The 18,701-nt window shown below is 44.4% G+C and overlaps 1 long non-coding RNA gene across 5 annotated transcripts in view; it reads right to left on the bottom strand.

Annotated features, from left to right (window-relative positions):
- LOC310828090 overlaps positions 1 to 17,961 on the bottom strand; it is a 137,743-nt gene extending 119,782 nt beyond the window's left edge. For all 5 annotated transcript variants that reach the window (XR_014556641.1, XR_014556642.1, XR_014556643.1 and 2 more), the window contains exons 1-2: positions 17,811 to 17,961; positions 13,353 to 13,442 (exon numbers count right to left, since the gene is read on the bottom strand). This is a non-coding gene — a long non-coding RNA (uncharacterized lncRNA). The remainder of the gene's footprint in view (positions 1 to 13,352; positions 13,443 to 17,810) is intronic.
- Between the last annotated feature and the right edge of the window lie 740 nt (positions 17,962 to 18,701).

Here is an 18,701-nt window from a genome sequence, read left to right as displayed (position 1 = left end):
TTCTGAGGCTTTGCAGACCTAGGCCCAGGCTTACTTAAAATGATGGGTGGTTAGTTTGGGCCTGATTATTGAATTTTGGAATTTTTGGCCTCTTTGATACACTTCTCAGGCACCCACTTACATTCCCAAGCACTGCAAAATGGGTTATTCTAATCACATGGATCATGATAATACTTCTTTTTTATTAAAAAAAAAATCTCTTGGTCATTAAGAAGTATTCATACTACTTTAATAAAGGAAATTCTGACACTGGAGTTCCCAGTTGTATACTAAAAAAATGTAATCCCTTTCTGTCTGGTGGAGTTCTTGCAACACATCTACAAATTGCAATTTTCTTATAGGTTTAAGGAAACTTCTTTTATAACTCTGAAATACAGAGAGGGAGAATTTAAGGGTTTCCTGTCAATTAAACAGCCTGTTGCCTAATTAAAAAAACAACAACCCAAGATAATGAATACTCCTAGGAAGTTCAGCACCAACTGAACAAGAAGAGTACTAATATGTTCTTGAGTGCTTTTGTTTAGTGCATATAAATTATAACAGAGATATCAAGAACATGATGTGGACCAGAGAACAGAATATCTGGAAAGACATTATTCAAAAGTAGGAAAGATTTTCTTCATTGAGATAACTACCCTATCTTTTTTTCTGCCTCTGCAAAATAAGAGAACAATTCCATCTATCTACCCCTGCCCTAAGCACCCCAACACACACACCCTGTTAAAAAAAAATATCCCACCACCCCCTGCCCAATAGAGTCCATACCCTTCAAGGAAAATGTATGTAACAAGGTAAGTCTGGGATAGCTCACTCGGCAGTGCATGAGACTCTTAATCTCAGGATCGTGGGTTTGAGCCCCATGTTAGGCAAAATATTCCTGCATTGCACGGGGTTGGACTGCTAGATGATCCTCGTCGTCCCTTCCAACTCTACAATTCTGGGATTCGAAGATGTACTTGAAATAACCAAGTACAGTGGTAGCTCGGGTTAAGTACTTAATTCGTTCCGGAGGTCCGTTCTTAACCTGAAACTGTTCTTAACCTGAAGCACCACTTAAGCTAATGGGGCCTCCTGCTGCTGCCGCGCCGCCAAAGCACGATTTCTGTTCTCATCCTGAAGCAAAGTTCTTAACCTGAAGCACTATTTCTGGGTTAGCGGAGTCTGTAACCTGAAGCGTATGTAACCTGAAGCGTATGTAACCTGAGGTACCACTGTAATTCATTTCGGAGGTCCGTTCTTAACCTGAAACTGTTCTTAACCTGAAGCACCACTTTAGCTAATGGGGCCTCCCGCTGCCGCCGCATGATTTCTGTTCTCATCCTGAAGCAAAGTTCTTAACCTGAGGTACTATTTCTGGGTTAGCGGACTCTGTAACCTGAAGCGTATGTAACCCGAGGTACCACTGTATTCCTTAGGACAGGGTTGGGGAACATTTTCCCTTCTGCAGCTTCTAAAATTAATCCATAGTCAGAACTACTACCTGCATTGCATGATTCCTTCAAAATCCCCAAAAGAGAGCACTGGAGAACTTTCATATATATAAGCCAAGAAGTATTCCACTTGTAAAAGAGCAGGGCTTTGATGATATACATTGCCCTTTGCTCCTCCTCATAAGAAGAAGGAACATTAGCTGGAGAAAGAACATAGCTCAGCAGCAGAGCACTTATTTGCACCCAGAAGTCCGCAGGTTCAATCCCCTGTGTGTGGTGGTTTTCAAAATAATAAAATAGTGGGAAATGGAAAATAACTTTCTCTTGTCTGAGATCCTGTGGCAGCCGAGGTGGATGACAGCAGACTCAGTGAGCAAACCGTCCGATGTGGTCTAAAAGCAACTTCATAGAATAAATTACTCCCCATAATGAGGCTTATGTAACTTGATTAATAAGAGGTATCTAATTTATTTAGACAAACCTAGACAGCATCTTAAAAAGTAGAGACATCACCTTGCCAACAAAGGTCCATATAGTAAAAGCTATGGTTTTCCCAGTAGTGATGTATGGAAGTGAGAGCTGGACCATAAAGAAGGCTAATCGCCGAAGAATTGATGCTTTTGAATTATGGTGCTGGAGGAGACTCTTGAGAGTCCCATGGACTGCAAGAAGATCAAACCTCTCCATTCTGAAGGAAATCAGCCCTGAGTGCTCACTGGAAGGACAGATCCTGAAGCTGAGGCTCCAATACTTTGACCACCTCATGAGAAGAGAAGACTCCCTGGAGAAGACCCTGATGTTGGGAAAGATGGAGGGCACAAGGAGAAAGGGACGACAGAGGACGAGATGGTTGGATAGTGTTCGCGAAGCTACCAGCATGAGTCTGACCAAACTGCGAGAGGCAGTGGAAGACAGAAGTGCCTGGCATGCTCTGGTCCATGGGGTCACGAAGAGTCGGACACGACTAAACGACTAAACAACAATAAAATTTATCCTAACACAGAGTTGCATTAAGTGTTGGTCATGCTCAGACATGGGGGCAGCCAGGGGGGCAGCTGCCCACCCCCGCAGCATCAAATAAATAAAAAAATAATATTTAACTAAATGTAGGAATAATCAGAATATTGGAAACTGAAATGCTTGGGTGATGTTGTGGCGCATTCAAGGAACGCAACTGGCAGCTCGGTAGCCCGGTTCTGGAACAGGTTAGGTGGGAGCCCTGCCCTCCCAACATATATACTGGTTACGACCATGTACTCAGAGTAGACCCACTGAAATCAATGAATACGACTAGCTTAATTTCAGTGGGTCTACTCTGAGTATAACTTAGTTGGGTACAACCTACACATTTTTTATCTTTTAGTAAAGCAACAATACCGTACTTCCCATTCCAATGTATCATGCCACAGTTCTGCACGCCCTGTAATAAAGCTATTAAATAAAATTAAACTATTCTTCAAATACCTTAATGCTGTTCAAACCCTCAGTGTGCTAGTGATCTGTTTACTGGGAACAGATTAATTTTGAAGCCCACAGAAAGAACAATAAAGACACCTATTTTAGGGTCATGTAAAAATGCATAGCAATGTTGGGTTGAGTTTCTTCTTCTTCTAATATTGTATTTTACACCAATGGCTTCCTTGGAGCCATTATGGCTTAAGGAGATCAATTCAGCTTTGGGGCTGCATCGCTTTCTAATTTCCAGAAACACATTTTATTTATCTGAAAGACCATATGGCTTATCGGGTAACTGTGTATACAGTATAGCTACAACAAATCCACAAGGAAGATAATATTTACCTAATAGACCATAACAGCACAGAATAACACAATATGGCCCCCTATTTGATTGTGCATTTCGGTACGAGCACATCCTGCCCATTTACAGAGCAAGCTATCACCCTGGTCAATCCATATTTAGGCAATTCAATTCAAAGTGGATTTCCAACAACAGAGAGATTAGAGGCATCCCTCGGATGCATTATGGCTCATGTAGTAATTTGGAAAATACTTTGTACATCACTGATAATTGACTCCAAAGGAGCTGTTAGGCTTTTATCAGTTAAACACATCCTTTTGATATGCAGGGTAAATTTGAAAAGCAAAATATTTGCTGAATAATTTACTACGCCAGACTAAGTGCAACACAGGCATCTAAGCGGGCTGGGGTAGACTTTATAGTGCATTATATTGTTATGAATTTCTAGGTGCCTGACACCTATAATCCTAGGAAGTGTTAAAATATAAAGCCAGGCCAGCTCCCTGGATTGAGGTAATCGCCTGGGTGATGGGCCATTAAGAGAGCAAAGGAAAGGGGGCTCTGGGCCAGACTGGAAATGGAGTGGGGTCCTTCCTCCAATTTTTTGATAGTTGGTAGGACAAAACCTGGGAGGGAGAGCAGAGTTGGCTGTGATGCAACCTAGAGAAAAAGCTGCAGACTGGAAAGTCAGAGAGGCAGAGGATGATGTTTGATTTCTGTTTGAATCCAAGGCTACAACCATGAAACAAGACCCTCTCAGGGTGTTAATGCTGTGAGCCCCTCCATCGTAGCCTCAGGTTGTATACACCGTATTTTCTGCTCTATAAGACTCACTTTTTCCCTTCTAAAAAGTAAGGAGAAATGTGTGTGCATCTTATGGAGTGAATGTGCAGCTATCCCAGAAGCCAGAACAGCAAGAGGGATTGCTGCTTTCACTGCGCAGCGATCCCTCTTGCTGTTCTGGCTTCTGAGATTCAGAATATTTTTTTTTCTTGTTTTCATCCTCCAAAAACTAGGTGTGTCTTGTGGTCTGATGCATCTTATAGAGCAAAAAATACGGTGTGTGTAAATACACCATACATCACAAAGACACTGCAGTCTCCCCTGTGCCCTATTCCCAAAAGGAAACACCAACCCTGCATAAGCCCTGGGACTCCTGAAATCCCGCACCATTCGGAGACTGGGCTGGGGTGTAATAATATTTTGCCAACAGGGAGGGGATTGAGAAGGCGGTGAAGGGGAAGATCCTATCCCACAGCTTATTCAGTGCAAAAGTGAACAGAGCAGGTTATATCAGTCTTGCATCAAGCATCCATCATGCGGAAGTAGCAATATGCTTGGTGCCATGAGCATTCTGTTCATATAATCTGCTACTAGATGCAGAAACAGCCATCCTAATGATTTCTATTTACATTTTAACAGCAAGGTTCTGGTCCTCAGCATTGCTAACATCTCATGACAGCTCAGAAACAAAATTCAGGTTTGGGCAATGTTTCCAGTTAGCTGGGCAGTAGCACTGGGCATTGCACTCCAGCCCTAAAAATGGAGGTCAGGAACCGGGTTTTCTCCCCGGTTCCCAAACACTTAGCCGCAAGAGCCCTGTTCATGCCCTGCTGTATGCACAGAACCTCATATCAGAACTTTAAATGAATAAGGATAGATTACAGCTGCTGCCACAATCCCACTCCTCTTCAATGCATGCAGGTACAGTTGTGTGATGGAAGTTTGAACCAGGAACCCCTTAGCTCACACCTCCAGTTTTGCTCTATTGTACTACACTAGTTGCCACAGCAGTGTTGACCAAAGATCTCTCTAGCACATACTTCATGGTATACCTACAGCAAGTCTCTCTCTCTCTCTCTCTCTCTCTCTCTCTCTCTCTCTCACACACACACACACACACACACACACACTCAGCTATCCCCTAGGCCTGGGGGAGGGGGGGTCGTCCTACTTAGGAATGCTGCAAATTTCCAGGATTCCTGCTACTTGGGGCAACCATGCCACCAACTGGCTACCAACACTCTACTACTACTACTAATAATAATAATAATAATAATAATAATAATTTATTATTTGTACCCCGCCCATCTGGCTGGGTTTCCCCAGCCACTCTGGGCGGCTTCCATAAAAACCCGAAATACACTAAAATATCACAGATTAAAAACTTCCCTGAACAGGGCTGCCTTAAGATGTCTTCTGAATGTCAGGTAGTTATTTATCGCTTTGACATCTGATGGGAGGGCGTTCCACAGGGCGGGTGCCACTACCGAGAAGGCCCTCTGCCTGGTTCCCTGTAGCTTTGCTTCTCGTAATGAGGGAACCGCCAGAAGGCCCTCAGCGCTGGACCTCAGCGTCCGGGCAGAACGATGGAGGTGGAGACGCTCCTTCAGGTATACTGGGCCGGGGCCGTTTAGGGCTTTAAAGGTCAACACCAGCACTTTGAATTGTGCTCGGAAACGTACTGGGAGCCAATGTAGGTCTTTCAAGACCGGTGTTATGTGGTCACGGCGGCCGCCCCCAGTCACCAGTCTAGCTGCCGCATACTGGATTAGTTGTAGTTTCCGAGTCACCTTCAAAGGTAGCCCCACGTAGAGGGGCTCTTCTTAAAGGTAAAGGGTAAAGGAACCCCTGACCATTAGGTCCAGTCGTGGCCGACTCTGGGGTTGCGGCGCTCATCTCGCTTTATTGGGTCCAGTAGCCAGCATGACTAAGCTGCTTCTGGTGAACCGGAGCAGCGCACGGAAATGCCATTTACCTTCCCGCTGCAGCGATACCTATTTATCTACTTGCACTTTGACGTGCTTTTGAACTGCTAGGTTGGCAGGAGCAGGGACCGAGCAACAGGAACTCACCCCGTCGCAGGGATTCGAACTGCTGACCTTCTGATCGTCAAGTCCTAGGCTCTGTGGTTTAACCCACAGCGCCACCCGACTTATCCTCTTAGAGATGTCCTCTTAGAGATGACCATATCCAAATAGTTGCTTTAGAGCAGGTGTGAGGAACTTTTGGCCCTCCAGATGTTGTTGAGCTACAACTCCCATCATCCCTGGCCATTGGGCATGCTTTCCGGGCCTGATGGGAGTTGTAGTTCAGCAGCATCTGGAGGGCCAGAAGTCCTCTCCCCATGCCTTCCTTAGAGCACTTAAATGCAATTGAAAAATTCAAGGTCAGAACAGTACAATTGTGGATAGCTCGATCCAATAAACAGCATGCTCCTATATGCATTCCAAATGTCAATACGAGGCCACATACTACTGTTATGAGGTCATTATTTTTTAAAAAATGATGGAGTCAAGACTGCTGTGTAACTGAACCAACATTTTTGCACAGCGAGCTTGGAGAAAGTTGGTCTAAAGCAAGCTGCGATTCTCTTTTTTCCAACCCCACTCCCCCGCAAAAAGGAAACAGGGTAAAAAGGAAGACAAAATGGGCCTTCTCTTAGCACAGACTTCAGTTCAAGGGGGAAAAGGCACCTGAGCTCTCAAGCATTAGATAGGCCAAATGCAACTGGCAAGCACCGTTAGCAACCTTTCAAATAGGGACGATGTTTCCAGGTGCAAGGAACAGAAAACAGAGGAATGCAATTGTTTGCATCATGTATGAGCTCACCGACAGACAAACAAAATAAAGCTGCACTGAAGCTGTAAGAAACAAAATCTAAAACACAGCACAGCCATAGCTACAGAGAGGTGGGTCTAGCCGGGGGGTTTTTTGCCCTGGGTGAAGCCACCTGAGGGCAGCCACTGTGGCACCAGCCTATGTGTGCCTGTACGCAAATGCGCGTGGGAGTGTGCCAAACTGGGTCTTTGACCCAGGTGAAATAAAGCTTAGTTTTGCCCTTGCACAGAGTTGAGCAATTCCTTGCTTAGGATCAAGTACAAAGTTCCAAAACAGTGAGCCAGTGTTCAGGTTCTCCATAATTCTTCATCAGGCTGCATGTTAAGTAACGCAAGGGGGAAGGAGAAAGTGGGGCATTCAAGAAAAAAATTATGAATTGAAGTTGTCATAAGATGCAGACCGTATAATAATAATTATTTATTATTTATACCCCGCCCATCTGGCTGGGTTTCCCCAGCCACTCTGGGCGGCTTCCAACAAAACATTAAAATACAGTAGTCCATCAAACACTAAAAGCTTCCCTAAACAGGGCTGCCTTCAAATGTCTTCTAAAAGTCTGGTAGTTGTTGTTCTCTTTGACATCTGGTAGGAGGGCGTTCCACAGGGTGGGTGCCACTACCAAGTAGGCCCTCTGCCTGGTTCCCTGTAACTTGGCTTCTCGCAGTGAGAGAACCGCCAGAAGGCCCTCGGCGTTGGACCTCAGTATCTGGGTAGAACGATGGGGATGGAGACGCTCCTTCAGGTATACTGGGCTGAGGCCATTTAGGGCTTTAAAGGTCAGTACCAACACTTTGAATTGTGCTTGAAACCTACTGGGAGCCAATGTTGGTCTTTCAAGACCGGTGTTATGTGGTCTTGGTGGCTGGTCCCAGTCACCAGTCTAGCTGCCACATTCTGGATTAGTTGTAGTTTCCGGGTCACCTTCAAAGGTAGCCCCACATAGGACGCATTGCAGTAGTCCAAGCAGTAGTCCAGTTGTGTGGAAACAAGGTTTGCTCCATCATTCAAGTCCACCCCAATTTTGAAGTATGTGTGGATTTTGGAGTACTAATGGATCAGCGATTTTTCTAAGCAATGATGCATTGCTGTTACTAGCATTCCAAGGAAAGGGATGAATCAAAATCTCCTGATTTTACTACAATTATTTGGCTTCCTTTTTTCCACCTTCAGCCTCCAATCTGCCCCTTGAATACGAAAAAGGAAAACCTGAGATTGAAGGGAGTTTGGGAGCCATTGTCCTGGGATATCAGAAGCAGCAAAAATGTGCTTAAGCTGCCCTTGCTTTAAGACAGCATTTCTCCACCCTGGTAGGAAACATGACCAGGCATAATTAGCTAGAGCTCATAGAGCACTTTAAAGATGAAAAGTACTTGTTAGTTTTTTAAATGTCTGAATTTCCTCACTTTGGTTTTAATTGGCTTGGTTCATAACCTTCAATGTTCTTTCCCTCTATTTTTGCGTGCACCTTATTTCTTCGTAGGCGAAATGAAAATGCATAATATAAAGCCCCATGAATAACAAAACCCAGCACTCCAGCCTAGTGGTGTTTAATTAAAGTTGCTTGCCCACTCCTGTTTCAGTGATGCTTCTAGTTGCTCCCACTCACAGCTGCAACTCAAAAGAGAGCAACTTTAAAGGAAAGAGGGAGATGGAGAGAATATGTAGTCCTGTGTTTCTGGAAGGAGGGGGATGGCTAAATGTGCAAAGACCTGTACTTCTGGATTTCTATGCTGAAATCCAGGGGACCTATACTAAATTTTATTGTTATGCTCATACAGGGACATGGGTGGCGCTGTTGTCTAAACCACTAAGCCTCTTGGGCTTGCAGATCGAAAAGTTTGTGGTTCAAATCCTCGTGATGGAGTGAGCTCCCGTTGCTCTGTCCCAGCTTCTGCCAATCTAGCAATTCAAAAGCATGCCAGTGCAAGTAGATAAATAGGTACCGCTGCAGCAGGAAGATAAATGGCATTTCCATGAGCTCTGGCTTATGTCACGGTGTTCCGTTGTGCCAGAAGCGATTTAGTCATGACCCGGAAAGCTGTCTGTGGACAAATGCCAGCTCCCTCGGCCTGAAACAAGGTGAGCGCTGCAACCCCATAGTCGCCTTTGACTGGACTTAACCATCCAGGGGTCCTTTACCTTTACCTTTTTTACCTATGTTCATACACTAGGGATTGGCAAATCTGTCAATTCTGGTTTCTTGTTTTTTCAGTCTTAAATTCAGTTCTCTACATTTTCACATAAAATTGTGGGGTTTTTAAAAAGTTCTCATGAAAACTAATAATACTTGAGTGCAAATTTCTCCTAATATACATTTTTCTTCAAGCAGTTTTCCCTAATATAAGGCATTTTTATTTTTTACTGATATTTATCCTGTTGCATGCCTTTTTGCATGCATTACTTGGTTGCAGAACTGCATTGTGAAATTGAGAGAAGTGAGTATTTCAAAGGATGTGCACATTTCGGTTCACGCATATAGTGGTACCTCGGTTTACGAACTTAATCTGTTCCAGAAGTCCGTTCTTAAACCGAAACCGTTCTTAAACCGAGGCACACTTTCCCTAATGAGGCCTTCTGTCATTGGTGCCCTTCCACCATTCGGATTATGTTCTCAGACCGAGGTAAAGTTCTCAAACCAAGACACTATGTTCCAGTTTTGCGGAGTTTGTAAACCAAATTGTTCTTAAACCGAGGTACCTCTGTAGTTTCAAGCCATACAAATAACATAGATTTACCTTTAAATGAAAACTGATGCCAAGCCCACCCAAAGGAACTTACATCTTTTTAAAAACCAGAGTGAGTGAGTGAGTGAGTGAGTGAGTAACAACAGCAGCAACAATAACAACAATACCAAAAAGAGTTTCAATAGGTAATGACCCTGTTGTCCTATTAGCATTAGTGGTGGATTTATACAGTGGTACCTCAGGTTACATACGCTTCAGGTTACAGATTCCGCTAACCCAGAAATAGAGCTTCAGGTTAAGAACTTTGCTTCAGGATGAGAACAGAAATCGTGCTGCGGCGGCGCGGCGGCAGCGGGAAGCCCCATTAGCTAAAGGGGTGCTTCAGGTTATGAACAGTTTCAGGTTAAGAACGGACCTCCGGAACGAATTAAGTACTTAACCCAAGGTACCACTGTACTGGCCAAATTTGACAGCTGAATGGGGCAACCCACCCATCTATCACTGACCTCATTACAACATCACATAATTGGCAGGTGGGTTGTCCCACCCACCTGCTGAAATCCCTTACTGTCAGGTACTGAGGAACCATAGCACAAGGGCTCTGAGCACAGAGATGGCAGAGAGAGGAGAAAGAAGACAGCATTTTGCAAGCACTGGCTGAAGGCAGGAGAAACCTATCTTGCAGCCAATGCCTGCAAGAAAGTGAGAATTAGAACAGGGTTTCCCAAACTTGGGTCTCCAGCTGTTTTTGGAATACAACTCATCATCCCTAGCTAGCAAGGCCCATGGTCTGGGATGATGGGAATTGTAGTCCAAAAGCAGCTGGAGACCCAAGTTTGGGAAACACTGACTTAGAATCTCCCCGCAGAAGCAACCCTTCCTTTCCTATTGATGCTCTGAAAGCCCCCAAAGCGCTCTGTTCCAGAAAGCCACACTGGGAAATATAGCTGCTTGGTTTACTCCAAAACTGAATTCATCACAACACTTTAATACACATACATATATTTTAGAGATTTCCATATTGGCCTTTAGCAGAGCTTCCAGGGTGGTTTACAAAAATACATAATGTATATATCTTAGTCCCAACCAGTATACATTAAGAGTAACACTATCATTATTCTGCTCTCAAAAGATTTCCAGTACTTCAAAAAAAGGGTGGGAGTGCTGCAAGGCTAGCAGCCAGGCTAAGCCTGTCCATGTAAATAATCATTTTGTTGCTCCATCCCAAGCAGAGAACCTCACTGTCATCAGTCATTCCACTACAAAAGTCTAAAGCTAGCAATAGACAGAACAATGCTTTCCCCACGGAGCAAAACTACTGTTCTCCGCGCTTCGTCTGACCCTGTTTTCTCAAGCTGTTAAAGAAGACTACGGTATTACTGTATATTTATCCATATTCCATGAACAAACCACAAAGGTAGTTGCTAGGCCAGGGTGGCTGCCCTGTGGCCCACCAGATATTGAGGGACTACAGCTCCAGTCATCCCTGTCCAGTGGCCATGCTGGCTGGGGCTGATGGGAGTTGGAGTCAAACAGTATCTAGAGGGTCACAGGTTTCTTCATCCCTGCTCCAAACATACCAATAGAGCTGGGAAGAAAGATGGCTGACCTCTGCCTTCCTCCTCGTTTTAGATCATCTCCAAGCAAGTGGAGTGCTCCAAAGCGAGTGCCCCACCCTCATACTTCTACGTCATGGGTAGGCAAACTAAGACCCGGGGGCTGGATCCAGCCCAATCGCCTTCTCAATCCGGCCCGTGGACGGTCCAGGAATCAGCGTGTTTTTACATGAGTAGAATGTGTGCTTTTATTTAAAATGCATCCCCGGGTTATTTGTGGAGCATAGGAATTCGTTGTTATTGGTTTTTTGTTTTGTTTATTCAAAATATAGTCTGCCCTTCCCCACAAGTTCTAAGGCCCCCTGCTGAAAAAGTTTGCTGACCCCTGTTCTACGTGTTTGGCTGAATGTGGCAACGGGCCCTAAAACAAGTACTGCTAGGCCAAGGTTACCAAACCTAGGTCTCCAGTTGATGTTGGACTACAACTCCCATCATCCCTAACTAGCAAGGTCAAGGTTGATGGGAACTGTAGTCCAAAAACAGTTGGAGACAAGTTTGGGAAACCCTGTGTCAGAGCCTGTTCTCACATCATTCATTCTGACGGGGTGGCTGAAGAGGAAAGGCCAGCAAGCATGATGCCATTCAGTAATCCCCTAACAATTCTCAACAACCTTACAAACTGTAGTTCCCAAGATTCTTTGGGGGAAGCCATGACAGTTTTGTTGGATTGCTAGAAGCCAAGACCGCAGTTTGGGGCAAGTGTTCCTTGCTGAGAGAACCTTAGCAGAGATTTAAAATCACAAAACATGCATCAAAGAAAAGCATGGAAATATAGGCTGTAGAACCTTTAAAGTGGGCCCCCCAAAATGCTCCCATTTGAAAGCTTTTTCCAAACTACCCCACATCCCTAGCACAGAGATAGACCACACATTTGGTAAGTCATAAAATGGCTTACTTACAAAACTCTTCAAAGGTCAGACTCACATGCACTTCCATACCGCAGTCGGAAAAAATACACAGGCAGTCAAAATGTTGCTTCGTATGGGGGGGAAATGCTAGTTTCAGATTCCATTCTGGTCTGAAACAAAAGGCTTGGTAAAGCCATGCAGCTGCAATGACCAGCTCAGAGCTCCTTATATATTGAATTCACATGGAAAAGAGGAATAACAACAGCTTGGTGACCCATTTCCTCCCAAAGTGAGGGGAAGTGACATAGGCTGAGCCTGGCAGGACTGCTTCCTCTATGGGTTTAACCCTTTTATGCACCAATTAGATTCAAACTGGCTTAGGTTGTATGAAGATGGAACCATACATGTTTAAAGTATATCATGTAATGTATAAATGAACAAGGCAGTTGGGGGTCCTCATTTCCATGTGGGGCTTCATACCTCATAAGGACAAATCAACCCCAGAAGTGGAACAGTGACATATCTGAGCCACTCCTAGGATTGCCAACTTTTTTAACCAGTCGCAGAACTGTGCCCCATCAGTGCCTTGATGTACTCCAGTTGATAGTAATTAAAGCTTATCTTGGGATGAAAACATTATGATGGAAGATTGGGGGGAAATATGGAAAACTGATTTAAAATTTACAGATTGTTCCTTATTAAAGGAGAATTACATGAAGATGATGCACAGATGGTACACGACACCAGTGCACAGTTAGGGAAAATGTACAAAACTAGTTCAAATGTATGTTGGAAGTGTAAGGAAAAGGAGGGGACATTTTATCATATATGGTGGGATTGTAATGTAATTTAAAAAATTTGGGAAATGATATGCAATGAATTGAAGAAAAACATCTTCATGTATGCGACAACGGCCACGAGAGTTCTAATAGCACAAGGATGGAAGACTGAAGAAACCCCAACTAAAGAATCATGGCAAGAAAAATTGATGGACTATGCAGAACTGGCAAAACTGACATATAAGCTACGGGAAAAGGGTAACTGTGACTTTAAAGATGAATGGGAACCCTTTACAAAGTATTTGAAGACGCAACAAAGCAAACTGGATTCCTTGGCTGGCTTTGAATAAACTTTTCTATTGATGATGATCAGCTAAAAAGTTTGAGGATCTATACAACTGTGCAACATGCAGAAAACAGCATTCTTAGAGAAATCAAAGACTGGAACTGGGGGAAGCAGGGGGTGGGGGTGGGTTTTGTGGGGGAGGGAGGAAAATGGGGGGGGCAATAAGGATGATATGTTTCTGGATAATATGTTTTGTTTTAATTTTGAATAAAAAATATTTTTTTTAAAAAAAAAAAAGCTTATCTTGGGATGGAGATAAACATTCTCACCTGCTAATGGCTTCAGATTAATCTCCTGTGAAAGGCACAGCTGCAAAGTCCGGTTGTAAAGTTGGCGACTCTCCATCTGTGTTTTTAGGCCTGTGTGTGCACGCACGCACACACACACACACACACACACACACACAGAGAGAGAGAGAGAGAGAGAGAGAGAGAAAAGAGCAAAGTACTTTACTATACTGTTCAAAATAGCAGGAATTAAACGCAAAGGAGTGTTCTCAGCCCAAAAGAGGGAGCAGACAGAGGTAGTGCTTTTAGTGCTGAGAATTAGCACACACTTCCCCAGCATGCTAACAGGTAAAACTAGGGATAATTCCATTTTCTAAAATACTGCCCCTGGAGTATATGAATAACAGGTGGCTGTAAAACATGGCTAGCATGTAAGAAATCTCTGGCAGGGAGAGGGAAGAATGATGCGTTAATGAAGGTGATTGGTGGGTTTGTTTTTTTTAAGGGGCTGTTTTCTGTTGCAATTTTGCTTTTTGAGTCTGAATGCTACTGTAAAGTAAAAACTCTGTTACCAAGCCTTTCGGGGTGAAAAACAAAACTCCAAAGTACAAGCCCAAGTTGTGAGCAAGTGCAATACCTGAAAAGAATTCCACCTGAATTTTCTCGCACGATAATTGCGCTGCAGCATGTCAAATATTCATTCCACAGTCCTACTAAAGTACAAATATTTGTTTTACCCAGTGCCTACCTGCTTAAAAACCATTTAGCCCTGTTGTGGTAATGAATACTAATGTGCCTTATAAGTGATATTTATAGCCAACTCTAGGTGGGCCAGAAGGGACGCAGGTGGCGCTGTGGGTTAAAGCCTCAGTGCCTAGGACTTGCCGATTGAAAGGTCGGCGGTTCAAATCCCTGCAGCGGGGTGCGCTCCCGCTGCTCGGTCCCAGCGCCTGCCAACCTAGCAGTTCGAAAGCACCCCCAAGTGCAAGTAGATAAATAGGGACCGCTTACCAGCGGGAAGGTAAACGGCGTTTCCGTGTGCAGCTCTGGCTCGCCAGATGCAGCTTTGTCACGCTGGCCACGTGACCCGGAAGTGTCTCCGGACAGCGCTGGCCCCTGGCCTCTTAAGTGAGATGGGCGCACAACCCCAGAGTCTGTCAAGACTGGCCCGTACGGGCAGGGGTACCTTTACCTTTACCTTTACTAGGTGGGCCTACAAAATATTCCTTTCTGGCAAATCTTTGTAGTATGCTGTTCTCCTGCATTTCTTTTTTTTAAGTTTAAAAAAGAAAACTGGGGGAGGGTATATGACTCATGCAGAAATATACATATATATATATATGTGCTAGGTTCCAAGAGCTCTTATAGCCATTTCAGCCCATTATTGTGCAGCTAACAGAACTGAAAGGAAAAGCAACAAAACGGGATATTTGGGCCAATGGCGACAGCTACCATTATTCAACAGTAGAAGCATGTGAAAAGTTAAAGAGGGTTTAAAGGGATGTTCTTTTGTTGTACTTAACACTGATAAATGACATACAAGTCAGGATAACAGGGCAGAGCTCCTGTCAGGGAGACAATGATAAACGAGAAGCCCGAGACAGAAAGGTCTACTAAACAGAAATCTGTATATGACACATTTCTCGTTGATAGACTTGTCTGCACGGACCAACTAACCCAACAAAGCTAAGATTCTCTATCCGGCCACATTCATCGCTGAGTCCATCGTGTACAGTGACCCATCTCTTGTTGGGTTTTTCCCTCCCATTTCCTTGAGGCAAGGATGATCAATTGACCTTAATGAGGGCAGTGGTGCCAGCCTCAGAATTGTGGCTCTCCTGCAAAATATGGCTGGTGCCCATTTCAGGCGGGTAATCGTTAAGCAAAAAATGAACCTCAAAGCAAGAAAGCCTTGCCGTTATTACCACTGCCCGAACAATCTCATTCCTCTTGAAAATACTGTTTGATATAAAAAGCTTTGCCTCACAGGGAGGAAAAAATAGTAATAATAAAAACCCTATTCTTTATGAGTGGGGGAAAGGCACAAGAGCTGTGATTTATGGACTAAAGCGACGTAAGTCTCTTGCTCCTGAACTCGCAGCAGCCTACATCACACAAGGCATCTTTATCCCCACAAAGAGGAAAGACGAAGAGGGGAACGTGACAATGGGGAGACAGCCGCAAAAAGACGTTTCTGTCACCCGTTTATAGCAGTCAGAAAAAGAATACCCAAGAATAATCACACATAACATTGCCTTCTTAATAGATCCCTTGGTTTCTTTCGCTGTCTTCCGGTTTAACGGTGTTTGTCACTGAAGAATAAATGTTATCAGGTAATGGACATTGAAGGAGGGCATTAAAGCTGAATAGCTCTCAAGGAAGGAGGCCCTAAGATGTTGAGGAAGATGCGTTTTATATAGAACTAAAGGCATTCTAGTTGGAGAAGTACTTTGACAGTCATCTTAGTCCGGGGACGGTTCACACGTTCTTCCTTCAAGGATTATTTATGATCACTGAATCATAGAATTGTAGAGATGGAAGACATACTGAGGGTCTTCTAGTCCAAACCCCTGAAATGCAACTCTCAACTAAAGCAACCATGACAGATGGCCATCCAACCTCTGCTGTTGTTGACTTGCCTGCGCCAGAACCTCAAATGTCACAGGGGAATTCTAAAGTGCACATTCCATCCATGGAGGGCACTTTGTGTTACATACGCTTCAGGTTACAGACTCCGTTAACCCATAAATAGTGCTTCAGGTTAAGAACTTTGCTTCAGGATGAGAACAGAAATTTTGCTCCAGCGGCGCAGCAGCAGCAGGAGGCCCCATTAGCTAAAGTGGTGCTTCAGGTTAAGAACAGTTTTAGGTTAAGTACGGACCTCCGGAACGAATTAAGTTCTTAACCTGAGGTACCACTGTATGCAAATTGTCCCTAAACCACTGACACATACAAAGTATTCCAGTATAAGGTAAAGGTAAAGGTACCCCTGCCCGTACGGGCCAGTCTTGACAGACTCTGGGGTTGTGCGCCCATCTCACTCAAGAGGCCAGGGGCCAGCGCTGTCCGGAGACACTTCCGGGTCACGTGGCCAGCATGACATCGCTGCTCTGGCGAGCCAAAGCCGCACACGGAAACGCCGTTTACCTTCTCGCTGGTAAGCGGTCCCTATTTATCTACTTGCACCCGGAGGTGCTTTCGAACTGCTAGGTTGGCAGGCGCTGGGACCGAGCAGCGGGAGCGCACCCCGCCGCAGGGATTCGAACCGCCGACCTTTCGATCGGCAAGTCCTAGGTGCTGAGGCTTTAACCCACAGCGCCACCTGCGTCCCTCCATTCCAGTATAGGTAAAGCTAATATCAGGAGAAGGACTACACTAGGCAAATAAGACATAGTTGCCTGCCTCCTCATAGATTGTAACATGTTCAGATGAAAAGAAAGCACCACCTTGGAGATTTAAAGCAAACATTCATTGGAGATTAGGATAACTGGGTGTGCCAGAGGTTAATAAAATTATTCGCAAGAATTTGCTGCTGTTGTTAAAATTTATACTCCAGCCTTTCCACAAGGAGCTCGGCATGGTGTGTCTGAAGAGAGATTAGAGCCTCTCTGCAGTGTTAATCCAACACCAGTCACCACCCTGTCCTGGCTCTTTTATTTCTAAATCAGGCATGGCCAAACTTGGCCCTCCATATATTTTGGGACTACAACTCCCATCCTCCCTAGCTAACAGGACCAGTGGTCGGGGATGATGGGAATTGTAGTCCCAAAACAGCAGGAGGGCCAAGTTTGGCCATGCCTGTTCCTAATTATGTCATAATTAGGTATTGACATAGTTCTGAGGTCTCAGGGAGAACACCTGAAGCTGCCTCCAAGTCAGGCCATTGAGTCCAGAACTGTCTACACAGACTGGCAGCATCAGAAGAGAGTCATTTCCCAAGCCCACCTGGCAATGCCAGGAATTAGGCCTGGGGCTTTTTCCATGCACAAGTGTGTCCTCCATTACCACCAAGCTATGACCTCTTCTCAAAACCTTTTAGAAACTGTCAGGTATTCTGCATGGAATGTGGCGGCAGAGTGACCAGGGAGAATTCAAATAATTTTTTTCATTCCAGAACTCTAGATACCCTTCCATTTGGTGTAATGGGTACAACCGCTCTTACACAAAGCTCTGTTCTCAGTGTTTGTTAAGAAAATGGCTGCAAATGAAAACACCCATCCTGCGATGTTGCTGAAACTATTTGTCCCTTTCTTCCTGGCTGAGGGAGAAGTTTATAGTTTGGGAGGAGAGTGTCTGACTTGGCCTCTAGGGTAAGGTTACCATGGGTTGAACAGAGTTTTAAAATCTCACCCTGGTAGCAAAATTAAAAGCATGGGAATTAAGCTGCTTGTTTTCAGCAAGTCCAGCAACAGAGTAAGATGGCTTTCCCCCGTCTACCCTGCTTAACAAAGAAGCAGGCAACAACCTGAGAAGGAAGCTTAAAAAATAAGATTTACTTACTTTGCAATCGTGCATTGGTTCACAGCAATGGCAGCCATGCAGGCAAAATACCTATATTTACAGGATAACCAATTCCAGGTCCATTTGCTGGAGCAAGTAGAGATCTGCCTCCAAAGTTGGTCAAAGGAAGAGAGAGAGAGGAACAGGAAGTGCTACATACCCCTTCCTCTCCAGGAAAGGAGGGAAATGACATCACACAGAGCCCTCTCCACCACTTGTATTTCTGTGGTCTGAGTATCTGCCTATCAGCTCTGTGGAATTAGCCTCTTCTCATGTTAACTAGCAAGAATATGCATTTGTTAGGTTTGTCTGCTAATCTCCCACAGTGAGGGACAAGGCAGCAGGCATGGAATTGCCAGATTGGCTCAGCTGGTGCACCAGTAACACCTGCAGGACCCAAAAATCCCCTGTCCCTGATCTAAATAACGTCTCACACCTGCACTTGCTTTTCTTCAGTCTAGTCCTTTCTGCAGCAAAAGCCCCAGTCCATGTGAATTTCAGTTGGACTACTGTGGAGCAAAGCTGAACTGCTGATTGCAGGCTGAATTATCCATCACTCCCACATGTAATATTCTGCTGTTAGGTTGCAACTTTATCCGGGCCTGGCGATTTTCCGGGCCTGGCAATTTTTATCACAAGTCTTAGGATGGAGGGGGAGGGCTCAGAGCCTAGAAATGCAAGATTTGAGATAAGCCATCACATTCACAGTTTTCATTTGATGCTTTAGTTATCTTGGCGACAAATAGATATTGGGGAATGTGATTGGAATACATCTTAAAGGTGCAAAAAAAAAAAAAAGGCCACCACCCACTCCAAAACCCCAAAAGATAAAAAGAAAAATGAGCTCTTAAAAAAAAAATCACAGCTTTATTTTGTGGATGTTCTTTTTCA

The sequence above is a fragment of the Podarcis gaigeae genome (genome assembly GCF_964106915.1).
Source record: "Podarcis gaigeae genome assembly, chromosome: 12".
Lineage (NCBI taxonomy): Eukaryota > Metazoa > Chordata > Lepidosauria > Squamata > Lacertidae > Podarcis > Podarcis gaigeae.
This window is presented reverse-complemented; position numbering and strand designations above follow the sequence as displayed.